Raw genomic sequence first — 25,455 nt, forward strand, 5'->3', positions numbered from 1 at the left:
TTGCAGGCAAATTCTTTACCATGTGAGCCACCAGGGAAACCCTAACAACATCTTAACCACATATAACCTAATGTCTTTAGAGCCTTTTATCTTGCCCTGAATAAAGCTCTGTATTGAAAAAGAACACAGGGCACCCAAAGCTGGTGCTCTGGGACAACCCAGAGGGATAGAGTGGGGCAGGAGGTGGGCGGGCGCTCAGGATGGGGTACACATAAACACCTGTGGCCGATTCATGTTGACGTATGGAAAAACCCATCACAATATTGTAAAGCAGTTATCCACAAATTAAATTAATTTAAAAAAGTAAAAAAACCCACAAAAACACCTGTTTTTGGATGTGGACCATTTTGAAAGTCATTTATTGAATTTGTTACAGTATTGCTTCTGTTTTATGTTTTGTTTTTTGTCCACAAGGCATGTGGGATCCTAGTTCCCTGACCAGAGATCAAAGTCATACCTGGGCATTGGAAGGCAAAGTCTTAACCAGAGGACTGTCAGAAGTCTCAAAAAAGCACTTTTAAATAGGGTTATATGTTCAGGTGAAAAATGCTCCCTTCTCATCTCCACCTCCCTGCCAAAGATGTCTACTTCCTAATCCATGGATTGAACAGGCTATTTTATTTTATTTTTTAAAAACCTTTTTATTTTGTATTGGAGTATAGCTGATTAACAAATTTGTGATAGTTTCAGGTGGACAGTGAAGGGACTCAGCCATATGTATATACCTGTGTCCATTCTCCCCCAAACTTCCTTACCATCCAGGCTGCCATATAACATTGAACAGATTTCCCTGAACAGGCAATTTTAAATACAGAAAGGAACGGGCTAACTGATCTGCAAATATATTCAGCCTTACAATGAGTGAATTCATTGCAAATTAAGATCTAGCTTACCTATTTATGGGCTTCTCTAGGGGTTCAGATGGTAAAGAATCTGCCTGAAATGTAGGAGACCAAGGTTTGATCCCTGAGTTGGGTAGATCCCCTGAAGAAGAGAATGGCAACCCACTTCAGTATTCTTGCCTGGGGAATCCCATAGACAGAGTAGCCTGGCAGACCTCGGTCCATGGGGTCACAGAGTTGGACATGACTGATCGACTAACATTTTCACTTTTGCACTACCCAATTATGAGCTTCCCAGGTGGTGCTGGTGGTAAAGACTCTGCCTACCAACGCAGGAGATGCAAGAGACAGGTTTGATCCCTGAGTCGGGAAGATCCCCTTTAGGAGGGAATGGCAATCTACTCCAGTATTCTTGCTGGGTCACAAAGTGCTGCATGTGACTAAGTACTACCCATTTACATGTAATAAATTAAAAAAATTTGAATATTAAGAGGGAGGAGATACTATGAAATGTGTGTTTCATGAACTGCTGTTGCAGGGAAATGTTTGCCAGCATTCCTTGGTCTGGATCTTACTCATCATAGTCAAATATGCCCCTTTTAAAAAAACACCCTACCCTACATCACTTTACATTCCTCCACAGCTAATACCCTATATCCTTACTCCAGTTAATCACAAAGTTGCTTGGATTTCGGTTCTATTTCTACTGGAAGCACCTTATACCTCTTATTCCTTCTCCAAATTGAGTCATTTAATGATCAACATTGACCCTTGTGTTAATGAGTTCAATATTCACTACTATTTTGGGCATCACAAATAAAAATGTTAATCAATCAGGCAAACAAACAACTTAAGTGGTCTTGGCTCTGGGCTAGTCTGGGCTGGCTCTCAGGTGAACTCCGGTAAATGTTCTTGGCTGCCATTATGTTTGATCTCCTGCAGGGTTTACTGGACTCTTGGACTCACCTGGGTGGGGGTCTCTGAGAGGAGGGTTGCATATAGACATCCAAGTTCTTCTTGGATGGCTCATGGTGAAGAAAGATGCTCTGCTTCCAGACAAGACAGTGGGATGGAGTCAAACATTGGTTCCCTGGGCAGAGTTACGAGTCCACAAGTTACAATTATGTCTTCTCCATCTGAAGGATGCGCAGGCTGAGGGATGCAATAGAGGAGATATTTACAGCTCCCTATGTTTCCTCATTAGCACATTTCCCTCCTGTTACACCAGCCTCTAATAATTAATTTTCCTATGGGACACAGATCTGGTCTGGACAGATCTGGTGGGATGCTGATCTGGTCTGGACAGAAGAGAATTTTCCCACTCATTCCCTGTGTGGAGACAATGTTACAAGCCAGTTGAATTCAGTGATTATTTCCCCTTTTCCATGATCTTTCCTGTCTTTTTTAGGGGAATAAACCTTAAATAGCAGCACCTTATCCCAACTCTCAGTTCAAGTTTTCTCCAGAGTCTCAGAGAGGATACTGTCTTGATTAGGTTCCTAATCAAAGCATTGGTAGGTCAGAGCCCCTCATATGTCTCAAAAAATTACTCTTCCCAACTTCAGTAAGTTGGATAACTTTGTCATTTTAATATAAAACCTTGGGCAGAACTTCCCCGATGGTCCCGTGGTTAAGAATCTGCATAACTACTGAGCCCATGTGCCACAACTGCGGAAGCCCGCTCACTCTACAGCCCATGCTCTGCAACAAGAGAAGACATTGCAATGAGAAGGCTTCTCACTGCAACTAGAGGAAAAAAAAAAACTTGGGCAGCATGCTGCTTGGATTCACTACAGTTTTGCCAAAATAATTAGGAGCTTCATACATACAGCATAAGTTAGGGGCTGTCACAATTAGTCTCTCATTAGAAAATGTTTGTTAAGCATGAAACATACAGATCTTAGCACTTTATAGGAATGATATGCTTTCATTTTTAGAAACAAACATTCTATAAGATAGTACTTTACAAACTCCGTTTTCCATTGCAGAAATAGGTTTCCTGTGGATGAGTGATTTGCCAGTTATTATCCAGGTTAAGATACGTGGCCTTTATTGGAATTCTGCCAGCTCGTTTCTACCTTGCAAACTCTGGGCCAGTGGTTCTCAACCAGAGATACCTTTGCCTGGCATGGTATTTGATCGTGTTGAAGGGATATTGCTAAACATCTATGATGCCCGGACAGGTGCATGTGTGCTGAGTCGTTTCAGTCCTGTCCAACTCTTTGCAACCCTATGGACCATAGCCCACAAGGCTCCTCTGTCCATGGGATTCATCAGGCAAGAATACCGGAGTGGGTTGCCATGCCCTTCTCCAGCCCAGGGCAGTACTCAGCTCAAATAATGATCCTGTGACCAAAAGTCAACAGTGAGAAAGTGAATGGTCCTGTTCTAGACCAGCACTTTCTCCACTTCATTGTGCATACCAGTCACCCAGATGCTGGTTCAAATGCAGTTTCTGATTCAGCTCGTTCTGCCTGGTGAATCAAGAGACTTTGCATTTCTAACAAGATCCTGGGTGATGTTGATGAAGCTGGTACTGGACTGTGGCCACTCCATGTGTAAGTCAGGCTGTTTTAGAGTCTTGTACATAGTTTTCTCTACCTCATATTACCTTTGCATGACATTTTGAAGAAAAGTGTATGCATTCATTCCAGAGGCTGTGAAAAATTTTGTATACAATTCTTCTAAACTTTTTATTTTGTACTGGTATATGGCCAGTTAACAAACAATGTTGTGATAGTTTCAGGTGAACAATGAAGGGACTCAGCCATATATACACATGTATCCATTCTCCCCCAAACCCCCCTCCCATCCAGGCTGCCACATAACACTGAGCAGAGTTCCCTGAGCTACACAGTAGGTCCTTGTTACTTATTCATTTTAAATATGACAGTGTGTACAAGTCCATCCCAAACTCCCTAACTTTGCCTTCCCCCCAACATCCCTCCCCCAAATAAAGACATATATTTTATTATCTATTTCTGTCAGTGACTGTGGTAGGTATTGTGGGCATAGATATGAAGGAAAGAATAGGATTCTAATGAGGAAAATAACATTCAATGCCATATTATAAAACACTATATGTTGAATTCCAGAATACCAGGAAGAGCAGTTAAGGTAGTGATATAAAAGGAATGAAGTTCACACAAGTGAAATCTGTGGTCAGAGATTTTCCTTCTCTTAAACATATGAGTAGCTGTTGCTGCTAAGTTGCTTCGGTCGTGTCTGACTCTGTGCGACCCCATAGATGGCAGCCCACCAGGCTCCCCCATCCCTGGGATTCTCCAGGCAAGAGCACTGGAGTGGGTTGCCATTTCCTTCCCCAATGCATGAAAGTGAAAAGTGAAAGTGAAGTTGCTCAGTCTTGTCTGACCCTCAGCGACCCCATGGACTACAGCCTGCCAGGCTCCTCCGTCCATGGGATTTTCCAGGCAAGAGCACTGGAGTGGGGTGCCATTGCCTTCTCCATATGAGTAGCTGTGCATGCCTAAAGTAGTAGCTATGGGTGCCTAAAGTAGTTTTTTTCCCACAGCACCAGTAAAACTTATGACTATTCTTTTAGTAAAAGGAAAGAGAAAAGTACTTGGTACTATATATTTTATTTGGGGCTTCCTTTGTGGCTCAGCTGGTAAAGAACCTGCCTGGAATGCAGGAGACCTGGGTTTGATCTCTGGGTTGGGAAGATCCCCTGGAGAAGGGAAAGGCTACCCATTCCAGTATTCTGGCCTGGAGAATTCTATGAACTATCTATGGGGTCGCAAAGGGTTGGACACGACTGAGAGACTTTCACTATGTATTTTATTTGAGACTAAATTGTTCTTAAGGAATCCATCTAGTCATATGAAAAAATGGTAATTCCCTAATTGTTTGGAATCAAGTTTGAGAAAACATTTGAGGGAGTGGGAAGACCATAAAATGGGAAAACTCTTGAATAGAAGGTAGATCACAAGACTTAATCAAGTGAGTTACATAAACTGTACAGAGGAGTTGAAGTCAAAGAAATCAAAATGCAAGAAAATAAATAGAAGGAGCAAGCTGTACTTCCTCAATCTGATTAATCTGAAAAAAAGATTCACAATTTCTGACTCTGGGTCTTGGAATCCTTCAATCTTGTGTTCTTCTTCAGCTGAAGGGGGCTTCACAGGTTGTCCTGGTGGTAAAGAATCCATTTGCCAATGCATGCAAAAGACATGGGTTCGATCTCTGGGTCAGGAAGATTCCCTGGAGAAGGAAATGGCAACCCCCTCCAGTATTCTTGCCTGAGAAATCCCCTGGAGAGAGGAGCCTGGTGGGCTACAGTCCAGGGGTTTGCGAAGAGTCAGACATGACTGAGCAACTAAGCACAGCACAGCACATGGGTATTAAATCATAACACTGAATACATCTAGCCCACTTTCTATACCAAATAATTTTATCCCACCTTACTTGCCAAATAATTTTAGTAAGCTACAAAAATGTGCTACTTATAAAATACTTTATAAATAAAATACTTATAAAATATAAGTCTAAAGAAAATGTAAGGAGTATGTGTATTAAGTGTGTGTGTACATTTGTACATCTTCAAATAAACACTCTCACACCCTCATTTGGGCTTCCTTGGTGGTGCAAGTGGTAAAGAATCTGCTTGCCAATGCAGGAGACAAAAGAGACTCGGGTTCAATCCCTGGCTTGGGAAGATACCCTGGAGAAGGAAATGACAACCCACTCCAGTATTTCTTGCCTAAAAAATTCCATGAACAGAGAGGCCTGGCAGGCTAAGTCCATGGAGTAGCAAAGAGTTGGGCATGGCCGAGCACAAACATGCATGCACTCATACATATGTACAATCACATGTTCATTTGTAGTCCCCTTTATAATATTGAAAAGAAGCTTGAGAGAAAGTTGGAAAGAATAGAAACAAAAAAGTGAATGTCTGAATTTTCATGGGACTGAAAGAGTGTATACATTTGAAAATATTTATTTTTTTAAAAAATTTTATTTTATTTTTAAACTTTACATAATTGTATTAGTTTTGCCAAATATCAAAATGAATCCATCACAGGTATACATGTGCTCCCCATCCTGAACCCTCCTCCCTCCTCCCTCCCCAAAATTATAATGGATGATCCTAATTTTAATAGACTTACTTTCCCACATTAATTCCTTAATGACCTCAAAATAAAACACACATTCCCAATTTTTCAGTGAGAAATTTGTTGTCCCAGTCAACAGGACAGGATATCTCCAGTTTGACTCTCATTTTCTTCTTCTACTTAATGTAGGGTTTCAACACAAAATGCCATTGCCCAAGGGAAGCTAAATGAGTGAATTGAGAGTCTTAAACTTAGTTCTCTCAAACTAAGTGGTATATGTGTGTTTGATTCCATTGCTGCTGTAACAAACTACTATTTGAGTGGCTTCTAAAAAAGAAACAAATTTATATCTTAAATTATGGAGGGTGGAATCCTGAAAAGGGTCTCACTGGACGAAAATCAAGGTATCTGTAAACCTATGATCCTATATGATGCTTCATTGGAGAATGCATTTCCTTTTCTATTACAGATTTTAAAGGACACATACTTTCTTTTGCTTAGAACATGTCCTCCATCTCCAAACCAGCTGCAAAGCATTTTCAAATGTCGCTCTTACTCCAACTTTCTTCCAATCTTGTCCACATAAGCAATTATAGTTAATTGAAACAATCATCAAATTGGAGAGAGGTGATGATAATTGTAGTAATCTGATTCTACTTTTTCTAATCATTTGTTCTGATATTTGAAGATAATATTCATGATTACTATGTTGTTCAAGTTTATAACATATAATTGTATGAACAAGTGACACTACTTCTGTCCCTTAGGGGTCACATGGAGAAGCTGGGAGATTGTGGATGTTTGCACAACACCTGTGACTGCAAGAGACATGAGACACACCCACTCTAGTATTCTTGCCTGGAGAATCTCATGGACAGAGGAGCCCAATGAGCTACAGTCCATAGGGTTGCGAAGAACTGGACATGACTAAAGTGGCTGAGCATGCACACACATGGACTGTAGCCTGCCAGGCTCCTCTGTCCAAGGCACAAATACTCGAGTTGGTTGCCATGCCCTGCTCCAGGAGACTCTTGTTTTGGGTACAAGTTAATCACTAAAGGGATAGTGCCTATGGCTTGAACTATACATAATGGCCCATCTCCTGGAACCCTGCCTCCCATGTCTGTGTGTGCACGCATAGTCACTTCAGTTGTGTCTGACTCTTTGTAACTCTATGGACTGTAGCCCACCAGGCTCCTCTGTCCATGGGATTCTGCAGTCAAGAAGTGGGTTGCCATGCTTTCCTCCAGGAGATCTTCCTGGCCCAGGGATAGAACCCCCATGTCTAAATCTAAACTAAATTATCTTTGTTTACTTCACAAAAAACATCCTGATAATGTCCACCTGTAAATGGCTTCAGGAAAGAAGAAATGACATCCCCTCCAGAGCCTGGCTGGAACTAGGAGACAGTTGCAACACCTTATTCCCTTTTACTATACCTACCCTTTACCACTCTGCTCTATAAAGAAACATTCAAACACAGTAAGATGGTTCTTTGGGGCACTTGCTCACAATTTTCTTGGTCTGCAGGCTTTCCATAGGGTCTCCATTGCTTGCCCCAACAACAAGTAAGGGCTTGGAATCAGCAACAACAAAAACAATGACAGCAAGCACTCCATATGATCTATTTTATTTGAGAAGAAATTATCCTTGAAGGGATCCATGTGGTCCCTTGGGATAAGTGGGAATTTCCAAATATTTCACAAACAAGTTTGGGAATACAATGATGAGAGTTGAAAAATGAAAAAGGGAAAAATCCTGTTTATGAGAGATATTACAAAACATAAAATAGAGTTACATAAATTGTGTAGAGAATTTGAAATCAAAATAGAAATCCACCCCCCCCCCCAAAAAAAAAAAATGGAAGAGGCATGTTCTGTGTTCACAGTCTCATCAAAGAGTGGCAACATTTGGCTCTTGTGTTAAGCTATGCTACCCAGGGTGCTTCATAAGTCCTAGGATAAATAGGCCCCTTTAGAGTCACCTTTCCAGAGTATTTTCAGACCTCTCTTTAAGTCTTTATTTCTCAGACTGTAGATGAAGGGGTTCAGCATGGGTGTGACCACAGTGTACATCACTGAGGTTGTTACGCTTGAATGTGAGCTGTGGGTAGCAGCAGAGCTAAGGTACACTCCTGCTGCTGCTGCTGCTAAGTCGCTTCAGTAGTGTCCGATTCTGTGCGACCCCATAGACAGAAGCCCACTAGGCTCCCCTGTCCCTGGGATTCGCCAGGCAAGAACACTGGAGTGGGTTGCCATTTCCTTCTCCAGGTACACTCCTAAATCTGTGCACTAAAATAAGGAGACAACTGAGAGGTGAGATGCACAGGTGGAAAATGCTTTATACTTCCCCTGAGATGATGAGATTTCATGTATGCAGAACACTGTCTTAGAATATAAATAAATGATACCAAAGAAGGAACCACCAGCCAGGAACACAGCTACAAAATACATCACCATGTTATGGAAAAAAGTGTCAGAATTGGCAAATTGGATCCTTTGATTGAGTTCACAGAAAAAATGAGAAATTTCTAAGACTGTACAGACAGACAGTCGCCACATCATTAAGCTTTCTAACAAGGAATGCAGGACACTGATCATCCAGCACACCAGCACCAATAGCCAACAGAGCCGGGGGTTCATGATGACTGTGTAGAGCAGGGGGTGACAGATGGCCGCATACTGATCATAGGCCATCACTGTCAGGAGGAAATTGTCCAACCCTGCAAACAGAATGAAAAAGTACACCTGGGTGATGCAGCCTTCAAATGTTATGACTTTGCTCTGGGTCTGGATGTTCCACAGCATCTTTGGTGAAGAGGAAAAGTTAAAATTTTACATAACCTCCTGCTCCTTCTGCCTCTGTAACTCAGCTTGCTCCTTGCAAAGTCTGGATCATGTAGGTCACAGAGTCTCACAATGTGGGGACTCACAATATTAGGAACTGGAGCTTGTCTCACTCACCCTTGCCCTGCTCTTTGAAACTGCCAAGCCCCTGCAAATCTGCTTAATCATGCCTGTCCATGTACAAAATCTCTGTAACCCCTTTGTTCGGGGCTCAGGGTTTGGAGTGTTAACTCCTCTGGGCCCACCGGCATAATAAAGCTGAGTTCTCCAACTCTCTAAGAGTGGTGCTTGGCTTCTGGAGTACTGGTTTCTGCAACATTTCTTTTTTTTTTTTTTTTTATTCTTCCAATTTTATTTTATTTTTAAACTTTACATAATTGTATTAGTTTTGCCAAATATCAAAATGAATCCGCCACAGGTATACATGTGTTCCCCATCCCGAACCCTCCTCCCTCCTCCCTCCCCATACCATCCCTCTGGGCCGTCCCAGTGCACCAGCCCCAAGCATCCAGCATCATGCATCGAACCTGGACTGGCAACTCGTTTCCTACATGATATTTTACATGTTTCACTGCCATTCTCCCACATCTTCCCACCCTGGTTTCTGCAACATTTCTGGAGGCCCCACCGAAATTCCAACCATGCTGGCCCCTTAAGCTGCCACACTGGTGGATCATCCGGGTTGAAGCAAAGGAACCCCGAGACCAACGAGGAGGCGCGCCACCTGATGGTATTTTGGGTTCTCTTTCAGACCAGTGTTCTGACTCTCCGGATGGCCAAGCCCCAACTGGACTCATTGGAGGGACAGACCAACTAACCAGGAATGGCCACAGGATCAGTTAGGGCCCTGGGCCAGTCCCCAGTCAGATCCTACTCCAACGGGTAGAAGAGGAGACTGATCACCTCCTTGGAGCTCCTAGGAAGGGAGCAACAGTTAAGGAAACCTGGGGACTCAGGAGAAGGGAGGCATTGTGATAGCTTCTGACTGATTGTAAGTGTGAGGTTGTTGATTGAACGGAGTGAGAGAAATTTTTCTTTTTGGAAACTGCAAAACCAATTCTTTTTGCATATACAATTAAAAACAACTAGCTTATTAAAGGCCTACCTAGGAGAAAGGTTGAAGTTAACCCTGTGCCTGTCTTTAAAATACATAGCCAACTTTGCCTGAGACCTCAGCCTTGGGCAAATTAGAACTTCAATCAAAGAAAAAAAAAAAAAAAAAAAAGGGTAAAAGAGATATTTTAACTCAAACAGAAAACTATAAGATCTCTGTCAATCTGTCTGTCTGGATTTATGTATGTCTCAGTGTATGTCTTTTGTTTTTTTCTGATAATACTGTTGAAGTTGTAATGAGTTCTAATTTAATTGGCCTAAAGAAAAGTAAGCGCTTACAAATCAAACAATTCTAAATACAAGAAAAATTAATCTAAATAAATTTCAGATTCACTTAAACTGGGAAATAGTCAATATTAAATATTAAACAAGTATTAATGCTTGTTTGCTAATCTAATAAGGAAGTAGAAGGTATGCTTTTAATAAAAAAGGTATAAAAAATAAAATTACATTTTATGAAGGGAATAAAAGTAGGTCTGACTTACGGGTGGCTGTTACAAAAAGTGATTAGAAGGTTTGTGGAAAGTGACTCTGAAAAAAATTTTTTTGCTTGGTTAGGAATGACAAGTTTAAAACAAATTTAATTAAGTTTATCTAAATGAGTTTAAAGTAAACTGGTGCAAAACTTGAATTCAGCCTTTCTTTCTGTTAAGAGGACATACATTCTTCAGATGTTGAACTGCTTTTATTTTTTTTAATTTTTTTAAAATATAAATTTATTTATTTTTCTTTTTTAATATAAATTTATTTATTTTAATTGGAGGTTAATTACTTTACAATATTGTATTGGTTTTGCCATACATCAACACGAATCCGCCACGGGTACACACGTGTTCCCCATTCTGAACCCCCCTCCCACCTTCCTCCCCGTACCATCCCTCTGGGTCGTCTCAGTGCACCAGCTCCAAGCATCCAGTATCGTGCATCGAAATACACAATGGAGTATTACTCAGCCATTAAAAAGAATACATTTGAATCAGCTCTAATGAGGTGGATGAACTGCTTTTAATAATAGGTTTAAGTTTCTTTACCTCTTAATTGATCTGTTCTATATTTACCTTTGAAATCTTTTGTTAACTTTGGCTAAGTAAATAACTATTATTTCACAGTAACTTATATGATCCTACCTGACTGTTATAAATCCTTTTGATATTTATCGATAAAACTTTCTAAATAACTTGACTTCTAGCTAACTTTGGAATGCTTCAGAGGGCCCCTGAGACAGGTAACTTAATAGCTACCTGGGTTCACTGGATATGTTAAATTACATGGGAAGTACTGTTAAAGGGGTGATAAATCTTTTCAGGTTATACTGTATGGTTGATGTTACTAAATAGATATCTTAAAATTGTGTGAAATTCATATAGATCTAATATGCCCTGATAAAATATGGTTAATTACAATTATAGTTATCATACTAAAGTGTTCAATGACCAGGTTTCTTTGTCAATTGCAATAGAATCAGATTTTAAACATGCCTTCTATGGTTTTACTCTCATGCCTTTAGAAGAATACTGCTAGTTCTTCAAGGTTTATGGAAAAGACTTTCTAAGGTTAAAGAGATAAACAACTTTTGTTATTAACAGTAAGATGGTACTAGACTAGAATTTGGTCTTCTCTCTGTTTAGAAAGCAAAGTTTTCTTAGAATGCAGCTTTCCATAACAGATTATAAATTTCTTTGTCTTTAAGTGATTTACAGTTGTTTTTAAAATCTTTTGTTACTTTGGTAAAGTAAATAAACATTATTTAAGATTATGGTACATGTAGACAAAGGTCATTCTGCTTCTACAAAAAATAACCCCTCACGGTTAGACTTTTGCTATCCTGATGTTCTTAAAACATGGTAATAGTCTGCTTTTAAATCAAGAAATTAAAAATAAACAACAGCTGAAAATCAAAGAGCCAGGGCTATGGGAAATGCAAGATGGCCACTTGGCTTTTCCCAGCTCCCTGATGGACCTCATTTTATGGACCTTAATACATATAATATTAAGTTCTAGTTTTGTTAATTAAGGTCTGTGCTTGCAGATGACACCACCCTTATGGCAGAAAGTGAAGAGGAACTCAAAAGCCTCTTGATGAAAGTGAAAGTGGAGAGTGAAAAAGTTGGTTTAAAGCTCAACATTCAGAAAATGAAGATCATGGCATCCGGTCCCACCACTTCATGGGAAATAGATGGGGAAACAGTGGAAATGGTGTCAGACTTTATTTTTTTGGGCTCCAAAACCACTACCGATGGTGACTGCAGCCATGAAATTAAAAGACACTTACTCCTTGGAAGGAAAGTTATGACCAACCTAGATAGCATATTCAAAAGCAGAGACATTACTTTGCCAACAAAGGTTCATCTAGTCAAGGCTATGGTTTTTCCAGTGGTCATGTATGGATGTGAGAGTTGGACTGTGAAGAAGGCTGAGCGCCGAAGAATTGATGCTTTTGAACTGTGATGTTGGAGAAGACTCTTGAGAGTCCCTTGGACTGCAAGGAGATCCAACCAGTCCATTCTGAAGGAGATCAGCCCTGGGATTTCTTTGGAAGGAATGATGCTAAAGCTGAAACTCCAGTACTTTGGCCACCTCATGCGAAGAGTTGACTCATTGGAAAAGACTCTGATGCTGGGAGGGATTGGGGGCAGGAGGAGAAGGGGACGACAGAGGATGAGATGGCTGGATGGCAACACTGATTCGATGGACATGAGTCTGAGTGAACTCAGGGAGTTGGTAATGGACAGGGAGGCCTTGTGTGCTGCGATTCATGGGGTCACAAAGAGTCGGACACGACTGAGTGACTGATCTGATCTGATCTGATCTTACTAAGACTCACTTCTGAGACAGTTCATTGATATGTTATATTGCTAAAAAGTTTAATTAAGTTATTAAAAAGGACACTCTAAGATTGTTTCTAAAGCTTATCTCAGTAACCAATCTCTGGATAAAGATCAGATGCTCCATGATGTACAACCCGGAGGTTAACACTTGGCCATAATCACTTAACTGAGTCAGATGACCTGGGGGTATACCAGGCTATACCCAATGAAAGTTCTTGACTTAAATTCTTGTTTGTGACCTTACTAATAACTGCTAGCTATATTATTTTCTATGTAGCATGCTTCAGAAGATTATTTATGTTACCAAATGTGTGACAGAGCCTGTGATAAACTGCTGATATGCAGTTCCATATGAGATCAATAATTTTAATAATGTAATTCTGCTGCTGCTGCTGCTGCATCACTTCAGTTGTGTCCGACTCTGTGCGACCCCACAGATGGCAGCCTACCAGGTTCCTCCATCCAATGTAACTCTAGATATGGGAAGAAGCAACAAGAGAAAATATCTTTCTGGACCAAGAGGTTAGTAAGGCAGGTATGGTCCAGAGACTTTTGCTACTTACAAGACCTGGTCTAGTGACAACACATTGAGTGGCCTGTCAATGGAATCTTTGTTAGACCTGGGAATGAGCCTTCCCAGCACTGCTGGATACAGTGACCATGAAATGCCCTCAAAACATGGTCAAATATGTGGCAATGAAGGGGCCCTGCTGACTGAAAGTTGACCCTTGCCAGCTGCCTCTACAAAGATTAAATCGTGACCACTCGATGGACATGGGTTTGGGTGAACTCTGGGAGTTGGTGATGGACAGGGAGGTCTTGCGTGCTGTGGTTCATGGGGTCGCAAAGAGTTGGATACGACTGAGCGACTGAACTGAACTGAAATGAACAAGATGCTGACCTTCAACACCCCCTTGAAAGGAGTTCAGGGTGGAGACAAAAAATAAGGCATTCTGTGCTCTGGGAAAAACCCAGAAAAACAGCCCTTCAGCTAGTCAAATGTTTTCAGGTAAAGATTTTTATGAGTCCAAATTCTTGCATCTTCTCATACCTGGATAAACACTAATGTCATGAACTAATGTCTGGACCTGGTTCTACTGGCTAGCCCCACAGCAGCTTTCCTACTTCTATTAATCTTTGGGCCATATATCCTTAACTTTCTTGTTAAGTTTGTTTCTCCAAGTAGTAGTATGACAAGAATATCCCCTGGTCAATACCCAAACAATGCTGGAGCAAGCTGTCTTATTCTGTGGACTCTCATCTCCCTACGTAAATGCACCCCAAAGTCCTCAGGCTATTCTCCCTTTGACATCTTATACAGGAGACCACCCCCAGTGATAGAAAAGCTCAAGGGAGATCACCAACAACTAGCTGACCTGGAGATGTCCCCAAACCTCCAGGCCCTGGGAAAAGTCTTCTGCTATATCGCTTGATAAACCTTAGAAAGGACACCCATTCCTTTGGGCAATTGGGTTCATCCCTATCAGCCAGGAGATGAAGTATGTGTTAAAGATTAGAAAACAAAACCAAATAAACCACTTTAGCAGTTTGGACAGGCCCTCACACAGTCGTCCTGGCAACCCCTACTGCTGTTAAAGTTACAGGTGTCATCCCTTAGATCCACCACACCAGAATCAAGAAGGCAGCAACTACCTGTGATGAGGACACCTGGAAAGCAGTTCCGATCCCCCAAACCTCCTCAAGGTCCGGTTTCAAAGACAACAGCCCTCACACATGAGGGACGCTGAGCCCTGCCCTAGTCACTGCAGAAGCTGACTAATCAACACAAGGCAGAAGCTTGAGGATTCTTCAGCCTTGCTCCAGCCACACTCTGGCAGCTGGCTGGTCAATGCATGGTGGGAGCTTGAGGAGCCAGCTATCAAAATATCGATGGATTTTCATTGTCAATTGTGGCCTCTATCCCTAATCGGTATTACTGCTGTGCTCTTCATTACAGGAGCAACTAGATTCTCTGGTTGAGGTGGTTTACATAATAGGAGAGGGCTTGACCTACTGACAGCTGAAAAGAGAAGACTCTATCTCTTCTTGAATGAAGAATGCTGCTTTTATGTAAACCAATCAGAAATAGTCAGGGACATGGCCCAACAGCTAAGGGAACAAATCACAGAAAGGAGAGAGAAACTAGCTAATTCCTGGGGTAATTAGAACAATATCTGGAGCTGGACATCGTGGCTTCTCCCTTGAACTGGTCCTCTCTTCATATTCTTTGTGGTGCTCTTGTTTGGCCCTTGTATTCTCAACCCTATTACCCAGTTCATAACCTCTCAAATTGAATCCAAAAAGGTGCAAATGGTAATAGCTCACTATAGCCCCTTAAACGAGGGGGAGCTCTGAATGACCTACCAAAACATGAGATGATGCTTTCTACAACGAGTGATAGAAGCATCAAGAAGGGGGAATGAAGAGGAAGAGTTAAAATTTTACATAACCTCCTGCTCCTTCTGTCTCTGTAACTCAGCTTGCTCCTTGCAAAGTCTGGATCACATAGGTCACTTAGTCTTAGAAAGTGGGGACTTACAATACTAGGAACTGGAGCTTATCTCACTCATCCTTGTCCTGCTCTTTGCAATCACCAAGCCCCTGCAAACCTGCTTAATCATGCCTCTCAGTGTATAAAAACTCTGTAACCCCTTTGTTCAGGGCTCAGAGCTTGGAGTGTTAACTCCTCTGGGTCTGCTGGCTTAATAAACCTGAGTTCTCTGACTCTCTGAGTGTGGTGGTTGGTTTCTCGAGTACTTGTTTCTGCAACATTGGGATGGTGGTGGAGGTGAAGCAGATATCTACAAAGGACAGGTTGGAGAGGAAGAAGTACATGGGGGTGTGGAGGTGGGAGTCTGAACTGACAGCCAGAATGACGAGCAGAATTCCACACAGTGATCAGGTACATGGAGAGGAAAAGCCCAAATATGAGGGGCTGCCATTCTGGTTCCTCTGAAAATCCCAGGAGAAGAAATTCTGAAACTCCTGTGATGTTCCTTGTTGCCTACAAGGATAGGGGAAAAATAACATGAAAAATTTGACACAAATAGACATTTCTCACATTGTTGAAATGTTACTTTTAAATTTTGCTGTCAAATATTAATTTTAATATTTGCCCATGGATTTTGCAGTGTGTATAGGGTTCTGAGAAACAAACTCTTCTAAAATCTCATCATGGATAAAGAATGTCAGAAATAAAGCATCATATATAGCATGTTCGATGGTGGCAGATACTATGAAGAAAATGAAAGCAAGTACGAGGAAAGGAGTTAGTGTGGCTGCTGTTTTACATGGGTGTTCAGGCAACACATTCAAATAGGGCCCTGAAGAATGTGCTTGTTTTAGATGTTAAAGTTTTTTAAAAATGAAGTCAATCTCTGGAGGAACCTGAGCAGGAGGGAGAGTGATGAGGGGCGGTGTCAGAGGATGTTGAGAAACCAGGTGGCCTCCCTGCTGCTGCTGAGACTTCAGATCAGAAGGTGTCCCCATACACAGTACACACTATGCCTCTCTTTGTTGTTTAGTCACTAAGTCATGTCTGATTCCTTTGCAACTTCATGGACTGTAGCCCACCAGGCTCCTCTGTCCATGGAATTTTCCAGGCAAGAATACTGGAGTGGGTTGCCATTCCCTTCTCCAGGGGATCTTCCCAACCCAGGGACCAAACCTGTGTCTCTTGCGTCTCATGCATTGATAGGCAGATTTTTCACCCTGGAATCACTTGGGAAGCCACTATATACCTCTAGCAGTTTATGAAACTGTTGAAGAGGTGGCCTGTGTGTTTATTTATTTATTTTTTTAAAATTTTATTTTTAAACTTTACATAATTGTATTAGTTTTTCCAAATATCAAAATGAATCCGCCACAGGTATACATGTGTTCCCCATCCTGAACCCTCCTCCCTCCTCCCTCCCCATACCATCCCTCTGGGTCATCCCAGTGCACTAGCCCCAAGCATCCAGTATCGTGCATTGAACCTGGACTGGCAGCTCGTTTCTTACATGATATTTTACATGTTTCAATGTCATTCTCCCAAATCTTCCCACCCTCTCCCTCTCCCACAGAGTCCATAAGACTGTTCTATACATCAGTGTCTCTTTTGCTGTCTCGTACACAGGGTTATTGTTACCATCTTTCTAAATTCCATATATATGCATTAGTATACTGTATTGGTGTTTTTCCTTCTGGCTTACTTCACTCTGTATAATAGGCTCCAGTTTCATCCACCTCAATAGAACTGATTCAAATGTATTCTTTTTTTTAATGGCTGAGTAATACTCCATTGTGTATATGTACCACTGCTTTCTTATCCATTCATCTGCTGATGGACATCTAGGTTGCTTCCATGTCCTGGCTATTATAAACAGTGCTGCGATGAACATTGGGGTACACGTGTCTCTTTCCCTTCTGGTTTCCTCAGTGTGTATGCCCAGCAGTGGGATTGCTGGATCATAAGGCAGTTCTATTTCCAGTTTTTTAAGGAATCTCCACACTGTTCTCCATAGTGGCTGTACTAGTTTGCATTCCCACCAACAGTGTAAGAGGGTTCCCTTTTCTCCACACCCTCTCCAGCATTTATTATTTGTAGACTTTTGGATCGCAGCCATTCTGACTGGTGTGAAATGGTACCTCATAGTGGTTTTGATTTGCATTTCTCTGATAATGAGTGATGTTGAGCATCTTTTCATGTGTTTGTTAGCCATCTGTATGTCTTCTTTGGAGAAATGTCTATTTAGTTCTTTGGCCCATTTTTTGATTGGGTCATTTATTTTTCTGGAGTTGAGCTGTAGGAGTTGCTTGTATATTTTTGAGATTAGTTGTTTGTCAGTTGCTTCATTTGCTATTATTTTCTCCCATTCTGAAGGCTGTCTTTTCACCTTGCTAATAGTTTCCTTTGATGTGCAGAAGCTTTTAAGTTTAATTAGGTCCCATTTGTTTATTTTTGCTTTTATTTCCAGTATTCTGGGAGGTGGGTCATAGAGGATCCTGCTGTGATGTATGTCGGAGAGTGTTTTGCCTATGTTCTCCTCTAGGAGTTTTATAGTTTCTGGTCTTACGTTTAGATCTTTAATCCATTTTGAGTTTATTTTTGTGTATGGTGTTAGAAAGTGTTCTAGTTTCATTCTTTTACAAGTGGTTGACCAGATTTCCCAGCACCACTTGGGAAAGAGATTGTCTTTAATCCATTGTATATTCTTGCCTCCTTTGTCAAAGATAAGGTGTCCATATGTGCGTGAATTTATCTCTGGGCTTTCTATTTTGTTCCATTGATCTATATTTCTGTCTTTGTGCCAGTACCATACTGTCTTGATAACTGTGGCTTTGTAGTAGAGCCTGAAGTCAGGTAGGTTGATTCCTCCAGTTCCATTCTTCTTTCTCAAGATCGCTTTGGCTATTCGAGGTTTTTTGTATTTCCATACAAATTGTGAAATTATTTGTTCTAGCTCTGTGAAGAATACTGTTGGTAGCTTGATAGGGATTGCATTGAATCTATAAATTGCTTTGGGTAGTATACTCATTTTCACTATACTGATTCTTCCAATCCAAGAACATGGTATATTTCTCCATCTATTAGTGTCCTCTTTGATTTCTTTCACCAGTGTTTTATAGTTTTCTATATATAGGTCTTTAGTTTCTTTAGGTAGATATATTCCTAAGTATTTTATTGTTTCCGTTGCAATGGTGAATGGAATTGTTTCCTTAATTTCTCTTTCTGTTTTCTCATTATTAGTGTATAGGAATGCAAGGGATTTCTGTGTGTTGATTTTATATCCTGCAACTTTACTATAGTCATTGATTAGTTCTAGTAATTTTCTGGTGGAGTCTTTAGGGTTTTCTATGTAGAGGATCATGTCATCTGCAAACAGTGAGAGTTTTACTTCTTCTTTTCCAATTTGGATTCCTTTTATTTCTTTTTCTGCTCTGATTGCTGTGGCCAAAACTTCCAAAACTATGTTGAATAGTAATGGTGAAAGTGGGCACCCTTGTCTTGTTCCTGACTTTAGAGGAAATGCTTTCAATTTTTCACCATTGAGGATAATGTTTGCTATGGGTTTGTCATATATAGCTTTTATTATGTTGAGGTATGTTCCTTCTATTCCTGCTTTCTGGAGAGTTTTTATCATAAATGGCTGTTGGATTTTGTCAAAGGCTTTCTCTGCATCTATTGAGATAATCATATGGTTTTTATTTTTCAATTTGTTAATGTGGTGTATTACATTGATTGATTTGCGGATATTGAAGAATCCTTGCATCCCTGGGATAAAGCCCACTTAGTCATGGTGTATGATCTTTTTAATGTGTTGTTGGATTCTGATTGCTAGAATTTTGTTAAGGAGTTTTGCATCTATGTTCATCAGTGATATTGGCCTGTAGTTTTCTTTTTTTGTGGGATCTTTGTCAGGTTTTGGTATTAGGGTGATGGTGGCCTCATAGAATGAGTTTGGAAGTTTACCTTCCTCTGCAATTTTTTGGAAGAGTTTGAGCAGGATAGGTGTTAGCTCTTCTCTAAATTTTTGGTAGAATTCATCTGTGAAGCCGTCTGGACCTGGGCTTTTGTTTGCTGGAAGATTTCTGAATACAGTTTCAATTTCCGTGCTTGTGATGGGTCTGTTAAGATTTTCTATTTCTTCCTGGTCAAGTTTTGGAAAGTTGCACTTTTCTAAGAATTTGTCCATTTCTTCCACGTTGTCCATTTTATTGGCATATAATTGTTGATAGTAGTCTCTTATGATCTGTGTTATCATCTGTATTTGTGTGTTATCTGTTGTGATCTCTCCATTTTCGTTTCTGATTTTATTGATTTGATTTTTCTCCCTTTGTTTCTTGATGAGTCTGGCTAATGGTTTGTCAATTTTATTTATCCTTTCAAAGAACCAGCTTTTGGTTTTGTTGATTTTTGCTATGGTTTCTTTTGTTTCTTTTGCATTTATTTCTGCTCTAATTTTTAAGATTTCTTTCCTTCTACTAACCCTGGGGTTCTTCATTTCTTCCTTTTCTAGTTGCTTTAGGTGTAGAGTTAGGTTATTTATTTGACTTTTTTCTTGTTTCTTGAGGTGTGCCTGTATTGCTATGAACTTTCCCCTTAGGACTGCTTTTACCGTGTCCCACAGGTTTTGGGTTGTTGTGTTTTCATTTTCATTCGTTTCTATGCAAATTTTGATTTCTTTTTTGATTCTTCTGTGATTTGTTGGTTATTCAGCAGGGTGTTGTTCATCCTCCATATGTTGGAATTTTTAATAGTTTTTCTCCTGTAATTGAGATCTAATCTTACTGCATTGTGGTCAGAAAAGATGCTTGGAATGATTTCTATTTTTTTAAATTTACCAAGGCTAGATTTATGGCCCAGGATGTGATCTATCCTGGAGAAGGTTCCATGTGTGCTTGAGAAAAAGGTGAAATTCATTGTTTTGGGATGAAATGTCCTATAGATATCAATTAGGTCTAACTGGTCTATTGTATCATTTAAAGTTTGTGTTTCCTTGTTAATTTTCTGTTTAGTTGATCTATCCATAGGTGTGAGTGGGGTATTAAAGTCTCCCACTATTATTGTGTTATTGTTAATTTCTCCTTTCATACTTGTTAGCATTTGTCTTACATACTGAGGTGCTCCCGTGTTGGGTGCATATATATTTATAATTGTTATATCTTCTTCTTGGATTGATCCTTTGATCATTATGTAGTGACCATCTTTGTCTCTTTTCACAGCCTTTGTTTTAAAGTCTATTTTATCTGATATGAGTATTGCTACTCCTGCTTTCTTTTGGTCCCTATTAGCATGGAAAATCTTTTTCCAGCCCTTCACTTTCAGTCTGTATGTGTCCCCTGTTTTGAGGTGGGTCTCTTGTAGACAACATATGTAGGGGTCTTGTTTTTGTATGCATTCAGCCAGTCTTTGTCTTTTGGTTGGGGCATTCAACCCATTTACATTTAAGTATGTAATTACATTTAATTACTGATAAGTATGATCCCGTTGCCATTTACTTTATTGTTTTGGGTTCGAATTTATACACCGTTTTTGTGTTTCCTGTCTAGAGAATATCCTTTAGTATTTGTTGGAGAGCTGGTTTGGTGGTGCAGAATTCTCTCAGCTTTTGCTTGTCTGAAAAACTTTTGATTTCTCCTTCATACTTGAATGAGATCCTTGCTGGGTACAATAATCTGGGCTGTAGGTTATTTTCTTTCATCATTTTAAGTATGTCTTGCCATTCCCTCCTGGCTTGAAGAGTTTCTATTGAAAGATCAGCTGTTATCCTTATGGGAATTCCCTTGTGTGTTATTTGTTGTTTTTCCCTTGCTGCTTTTAATATTTGTTCTTTGTGTTTGATCTTTGTTAATTTGATTAATATGTGTCTTGGGGTGTTTCACCTTGGGTTTATCCTGTTTGGGACTCTTTGGGTTTCTTGGACTTGGGTGATTATTTCCTTCCCCATTTTAGGGAAGTTTTCCACTATTATCTCCTCAAGTATTTTCTCATGGTCTTTCTTTTTGTCTTCTTCTTCTGGAACCCCTATGATTCGAATGTTGTAGCGTTTAATATTGTCCTGGAGGTCTCTGAGATTGTCCTCATTTCTTTTAATTCGTTTTTCTTTTATCCTCTCTGATTCATTTATTTCTACCATTCTATCTTCTAATTCACTAATCCTATCTTCTGCCTCAGTTATTCTACTATTTGTTGCCTCCAGAGTGTTTTTAATTTCATTTATTGCATTATTCACTATATATTGACTCTTTTTTATTTCTTCTAGGTCCTTGTTAAACCTTTCTTGCGTCTTCTCAATCCTTGTCTCCAGGCTATTTATCTGTGATTCCATTTTAATTTCAAGATTTTGGATCAATTTCAGTATCATATTTGGAATTCTTTATCAGGTAGATTCCCTATCTCTTCCTCTTTTGTTTGGTTTGGTGGGCATTTATCCTGTTCCTTTATCTGCTGGGTATTCCTCTGTCTCTTCATCTTGTTTAAATTGCTGAGTTTGGGGTGTCCTTTCTGTATTCTGGCAGTTTGTGGAGTTCTCTTTATTGTGGCGTTTCCTCGCTGTGTGTGGGTTTGTACAGGTGGCTTGACAAGGTTTCCTGGTTAGGGAAGCTTGTGTTCGTGTTCTGGTGAGTGGAGCTGTATTTCTTCTCTCTGGAGTGCAATGAAATGTACAGTAATGAGTTATGAGATGTCTATGGTTTTGGGGTGACTTTGGGCAGCCTGTATCTTGGAGCTCAGGGCTGTGTTCCTTTGTTGTTGGAGAATTTTCTTGGTATGTCTTGCCCTGGAACTTGTTGGCCCTTGTGTGGTGCTTGGTTTCAGTGTCGGTATGGAGGCATTTGATGAGCTCCTGTCAATTAATGTTCCTTGGAGTCAGGAGTTCCCTGGAGCCAGGGTTTTGACTTAAGCCTCCTGCTTCCAGTTATCGGTCTTATTTTTACAGTAGTTTCAAAACTTCTCCTTCTATACAGCACCATTAATAAAACATCTACGTTGAAGATGAAAAGTTTCTCTACTGTGAGGGTCACTCAGAGAGGTTCACAGCATTACATGGAGAAGAGAAGAGGGAGGAGGGAGTTAGCGGTGACCCAAATGAGATGAGGTGGAATCAATAGTGGAGAGAGTGGGCTAGCCAGTAGTCACTTCCTTATGTGCACTCCACAACTGGACCACTCAGAGATGTTCACGGAGTTATACAGAGAAGAGAAGAAGGAGGAAGGTGACAGAGGTGGCCAGAAGGATAAGAGGGGGGAATGAAAAGGAGGGAGACAGATCCAGCCAGTAATCAGTTCCCTATGTGTTCTCCACCGTCTGGAACACACAGAAATTCACAGAGTTGGGTAGAGTAGAGAGGGGTTAGGGAGGAGACACAGGCGACCTGGTGGACAAAAAGGAGAGTCCAAAGGGAGAGAGAGCAGTCAAGCCAGTAATCTCACTCCCTAGTGAAAAATGGGTCCTGAAGATTGGGTTCTTAAAGGTACAAAATTGTTAACAAATACATAAAAGCAAAAATTAAAAATCTAGAGTAGAGTTTGGAATTTTAAAGAAAAGAAGAAGGAAAAGAGAGAAAAAACGAACAAACAAAAACAAACAAAGTCGTGAAAATTATAAAGAAAATACAGGTACAAAATTGATAACTAATACCAAAAAGCAAAAATTAAAAATCTAGAGTAGAGTTTGAAATTTCAAAAATACGATGTTAAAGAAAAGAAGAAGGAAAAGAGAGAAAAAACGAACAAACAAAAACAAACAAGGTCGTGAAAATTATAAAGAAAATACAGGTACAAAATTGATAACTAATACCAAAAAGCAAAAATTAAAAATCTAGAGTAGAGTTTGAAATTTCAAAAATACGATGTTAAAGAAAAGAAGAAGGAAAAGAGAGAAAAAACGAACAAACAAAAACAAACAAGGTCGTGAAGATTATAAAGAAAATATAGGTACAAAATTGATAACTAATACCAAAAAGCAAAAATTAAAAATCTAGAGTAGAGTTTGGAATTTCAAAAATACAATGTTAAAAAAAAAGAAGAAGAAAAACAAAGAGAGAAAAGAAACAAACAAACAAAAACAAACAATGTTGCAAAAATTATAAAGAAAATACAGGTACAAAATTGATATCAAATTCCAAAAAGCATAAATTAAAAATCTAGAGTAGAGTTTGGAATTTCAGATATACAATTTTATATAAAAGAAGAAGAGAACAAAACAGAGAAAAAAAAAGTCACAGAAATTATAAAAAAAAACTATAGGTACAAAATTGATAACATATACCAAAAAGCTAAAATTAAAAATCTAGAGTAGAGTTTGGTATTTCAAAAATACAATGTTAAAGAAAAGAAGAAAAAAAGAAAAACAGGGTCAAAAAATTATGAAATATATATATATGAAGTTTGCTGAAGAAGAAAAAAATAGGGTCTTTTTTTTTTTTTTTGCAAAGTAATAGGTTATAAAAGTGAAAATTAAAGGAACAATAGAGGACTTAAAATTTAAAAAAAGAAAGAAAGAATGATCGTAAAAATAGTAAAAATATATCTAGGACTTTCTTTGGTTTTGTTGTGAGTATTGTGGGTTCAGTTCATTTCTGGCTAGTTGCTTGGTCCGACTTATATTTCTCAAGATCTATAGGCCCCTTCCTATGTAGTCCGTAGTAACCACAGGGTTTTAATCTATTGCCTGTAGCTTCCAAGACGTTTCCCTCTGTTATAACTTCTTCTGTTTGCTGGTCTCTTCAGTGTCTGGCTTCCGCCCTGACACAAAGGGGACGGTGGGGGAACCTTTTTTTTTTTTTTTTTAGGCTCACTTGTTCAGTCGCGCTGTGGGGAGGGAGGGAGGGATGCTGCAAACAAATAACACTGGCGTGCGCTCGCAGTGCCTCAGCCACACTGGGTCTGCCCCCACTCACGGTGCGTGTAGCCTCCTTGCCCACACCGCTCAGGCTCTAGGTTGTTCCACCGGGAACCATCCGAGGCCGGCCCTGGGTTGCATGCACCTCCCAGGTCCAAGCCGCTCAGGTTCAGGCACTCAGGTAGTCCTCAGAGGCGCAGACTCAGTTGGGCCTGCGTTTTGTGCTCTTCCCAGGTCCGAGCAACTCAGGTGATGAGGTGTTCGGCGAGCGCCAATGCTGCGACTTATCGCCTCCCCGCCACTCGGTTATCTGGGTGTAAAACCGGCACACCTTCTCAGGCAGATGTTGACCGTCCAGACCCCCAAGAAGTTTTAGTTAGCAAAGAAGCCTGCTTACAGTTTTATAGATAATGTCTCTCTGGGGCTGCGATTGCCCCCTTCCGGCTCTGGCTGCCTGTCACCGGAGGGGGAAGATCTGCAGCCGGCTATCTCTGTTCAGTCCTTTGTTCCGTGCGCGGGCCTGGTGGTCTTAGGTTAGGGCTGGCTTTTCGCGTGGTAGATATCCCACAGTCTGGTTTGCTAGCCCAAATTATTTCACTCAGATATTGCTCAAGGTATTCAGGCCAGATTCTTACTCTCAGCAATGCAGCCCGCGCCGCGCCTCCCTGCCCAGCCCCTTCTTGCTAATGGCAGATGCAGGCGTCTGCGCTGCTTCTCCGCTGGGGGAGTTACCATAGGGCTTGCAATCTGCGGGTTTTAATTGTTTATTTATTTTTTCTCCCTGTTATGTTGCCCTCTGTGCTTCCAAAGCTCGGCACAGATTCGGCAGTGAGAAGGTTTCCTGGTGTTTGGAAAGTTCTCTCTTTTTAAGACTCCCTTCCTGGGACGGAACTCTGTCCCTCCCTCTTTTGTCTCTTTTTTTTTTTTGTCTTTTATATTTTTTCCTACCTCCTTTCGAAGAGTTGGGTTGCTTTTCTGGGTGCCGGATGTCCTCTGCTGGCATTCAGAAGTTGTTTTGTGGAATTTACTCGACGTTTAAATGCTCTTTTGATGAATTTGTGGGGGAGAAAGTGTTCTCTCCATCCTGCTCCTCCGCCATCTTGGCTCCTCCCTCCGGCCTGTGTGTTTAAATGACTCTTCTCTCATGCCTTCTGTTGATTGTGTTCTGGCCTCTATGAATGATAGTCACATTGGAATATGAGCTCAGTATCCCTGTTCTAATGACTTCTCACACTCCATAGGGCATCATACACACACACACACGTACACACACACACACATGCATGCAGTAGACCCTGGTTTCTGAGGGTGTGTTATTACCACATATTTTTCATCCATAATTATGCTCATTGTGTTAGAGGTTGATAGAGCTTAGGCTGATCAGATCAGATTATATACAAATGGCATCTAGAAAATCTGGTTTTTAAT

At 40.4% G+C, this 25,455-nt stretch overlaps 1 pseudogene; it reads right to left on the reverse strand.

The window, feature by feature from the left end:
• Window positions 1-7,869: 7,869 nt before the first annotated feature.
• On the reverse strand, window positions 7,870-25,126 carry LOC139183922 (olfactory receptor 7A17-like; annotated as a pseudogene).
• Between the last annotated feature and the right edge of the window lie 329 nt (window positions 25,127-25,455).

The sequence above is a fragment of the Bos indicus genome, chromosome 7, assembly GCF_029378745.1.
Source record: "Bos indicus isolate NIAB-ARS_2022 breed Sahiwal x Tharparkar chromosome 7, NIAB-ARS_B.indTharparkar_mat_pri_1.0, whole genome shotgun sequence".
Taxonomy (NCBI): domain Eukaryota; kingdom Metazoa; phylum Chordata; class Mammalia; order Artiodactyla; family Bovidae; genus Bos; species Bos indicus.